The sequence below is a fragment of the Rhyacophila brunnea genome, unplaced genomic scaffold (genome assembly GCF_057557595.1).
Source record: "Rhyacophila brunnea isolate RB1 unplaced genomic scaffold, BYU_Rbru_1.0 scaffold_168, whole genome shotgun sequence".
Lineage (NCBI taxonomy): Eukaryota > Metazoa > Arthropoda > Insecta > Trichoptera > Rhyacophilidae > Rhyacophila > Rhyacophila brunnea.
In genome coordinates this window covers 332,594-335,172 of record NW_028232825.1, presented here as the reverse complement: position 1 = coordinate 335,172, position 2,579 = coordinate 332,594, and positions in this window count along the sequence as shown.

Sequence of the window (2,579 nt, the reverse complement as noted above, 5' to 3'; positions counted from 1 at the left end):
TATTTAAGAAGACTTCAGAGAGAAGTAAATAGCCAAAAATATCAATAATATGCGCGGGTGAGAGATCAAGCAAGTTGCACTTGAGAACAAAACCTAAAATTATACCGAATAATTTACCCCTAAATGAATAAATTGTATTTAATTATTTCAACCTTATACATCAAGTCTTTACGATCGTTGAAACTTGATGTATAAATGCTAAATGATGCCATTAGAATCCTAAAAACAGAAATTATACCTAGGTTGTTAAGAAAATACATCAAAAAATATATAATTTGAAATATGTTTTTGCTGATTTGACTATACTTCTTAGAGATTAGTTTAAGTAATCGTAATTGTTCGGATTTAACCCCTTATTAATACTCTTTATGGTAATTAATATAAACCACTTTTTTGCGGTAGAAAGCCTCTAAAATGACGATTTATCAACAAAATATCTTTAATAAATATTACATACTGTCAAATTGAATTTTAATATTTTCCTTATTTATATTCCAAAAAAATTGTTTTCATTATTTGAAAAATTGTGTATTTTTGAAAGAAAGACATGTCATAAGCACACAAGGTGTTAATCCATTTAAAAAAATCAAATATCATCTAAAATTCTTAAACATATTTATCTAAATCGTTCTTTTGTATTGATTTTACTTTACGATGTGTTGTGGATCTTGCAAAAATCCAGCAAACCTACTCTTAATTCCCATAAAATACAGAAATTAAATTGAGTAATATCATTAAAAAAATTTGTAATGAAGAATATTACTAAGTTTTAAGACAACTGTTTATTTAAAATAATTGTAGTATCATTACGATAAAAATAACTGAAATTATCGTATTATAAATTAATTTAAAAGAATAAATGGCCTAAAATATTTGTTTACGTGTTAATTTTCCCTTTGAATTTTCATGTTTGCTCGCGCAAGAGTTTAGATTACTCTATATTCTGATTTTCAGTATACTCTTTTAAGCTCATCTTACTTACAGTCCACCTCAATGAATATTCCATTCTCAAGACTTAATCATTTTAGAGTCTTGCTCAATATCATTATTTCTATATATGTTTTCGCTTCTGTTGTCACTAGCTTTTTCTTAATATATGACTTGTAGTATTTTGTGATATAACAATCCCATGCTATGGCATAAGTACTATTCTCGTTTGCATTTGTATATGAGTGAGCGTTAATTGATAGACTATACAATACTTTTTAGGAAACTTAAATATATAAAAATACCACACATGAATTTAGTTTTAACTCCAATTTCGAACTTCTGTTTTAAAAATGATTTGTCTTTAAAAATATACGTAAATATGTAAATTAGCGGATTTTATAAAAATATAATATTAGAGTAGATCCATAATAAACTCTATTTTTTCCATATTTTTATGTAAAAATAATTATTTATTGTGTAGATTTAAATTTAAATGATTCAATATATAATGGATGCAAACTACAATCTATGCGAAAAAAATTAATATGCTCAATTTTGATTTTCAGGATTGCAAAGGTGTAACGCTGTTGAAGTATCATGCAAATATTGTTCTATATAGCAATCTATGGTTTTTTTTAGAAATAGAAATGTCTTAAAATCAAATTAACACATAAATAAATTTAAATCATTTAATTGCACAAATTTTTACCGGTATTAGCTCCCACTAGAAATCTAAAATTTTCTTTCTGTCTTAAAATATTTTAATAGAATTTTACTAAAATATCAAGCATATATATCGAATTTATTCGGTGACCGGAAAGTTTTTTTTAAAAATTAAAAATATGTTTTGTGTATATGACCTATGTTATTAGAGCGAAATTTCTTATTGCAAATATAAATTTGTAATTACAAGAACCATTGTCATTTAGAAAATAAATGGATTCTGAATTCGATTCAAAACTTCTTTTTAGCATGTTTCCTTCGTAATTATACCAAAAATATTGGAAGATTTTTGCTCACCCATATTTGAATTAGATGACCAAAGAAGTAATCATACGTCTAATTTCAAAAAATAATATAAATTCACAGATAAGCGATATATCAGTTTCTCATTCATTTTCAGATGAATCTATTAGAACATTTTTAAATCAAACACTAGATTTGAATTGTGATTACTGTCTTTTCATAAGCAATGTGTTATTTGTAAATGATATCGAATTTATGATCAAAAAATTGGGTATAAGTGAAGAAGATGTCATCGAAATAGAATACGCCGTTATTAAAGAAATTAAAAACTTTGACGATTTGGAATTTGAAGATACAATTTCATGTTTGGAAAAACTAGACGATGATATTTTAATCGGATTTTATAACGGTGCATTACGCAGAGTTTTCATTTTAGAAAATAACGCTATTGAAGCTAAGCAAGATTATAAACTAAAAAGTGAAGCAGTTTCAATTAAAATAAAAAATGGTAACACTTGTTTATATAACAAACTAAATGAAATATTTTTGATACAAGATGAAAAAATCGAATTGATTCATAACTCAGAAGAAAAAATCACATCTTTAGACATAGATCAAGAAGGAAAGATATTTTTCACGACTAGAAACGGTGGAATTTCCTGTATAAATGATAAAATAGAAGT